Source organism: Mesitornis unicolor, unplaced genomic scaffold (assembly GCF_000695765.1).
Source record: "Mesitornis unicolor isolate BGI_N332 unplaced genomic scaffold, ASM69576v1 scaffold32852, whole genome shotgun sequence".
Lineage (NCBI taxonomy): Eukaryota > Metazoa > Chordata > Aves > Mesitornithiformes > Mesitornithidae > Mesitornis > Mesitornis unicolor.
The window spans coordinates 25992-26295 of record NW_010168056.1 but is presented as its reverse complement, the minus strand read 5'-3'; positions in this window follow the sequence as shown (position 1 = coordinate 26295).

Genomic DNA, 304 nt, shown 5'->3' with positions numbered 1-304 from the left:
GTGAGGGATGGCGGTTTCCACCCTCGCTCCGTTCGCAGGTCACGCAAAGGCCCCGCGGGGCGACCCGGCAGCGGCGTGGGGAGGGCGGGCTGCCCCGGGCCTTCTCGTCTTCCCGCCAAAGGCCTTAGTACGGTGGGCGCCCCGTGAGGCCTGGCAGGAGCTGCCCGGGCTGCGTGGCGCTCTCTGCCTGCGTCTGTCCCCATCACTCGTGTTTCGCCTTACAGGATCCGCCGCTGTGATGTGCATCGCGCCTGGAGACCCCCGCGGCGATTGCCGTGCCGCGGATGGGGAGCTGTTTCAGCCC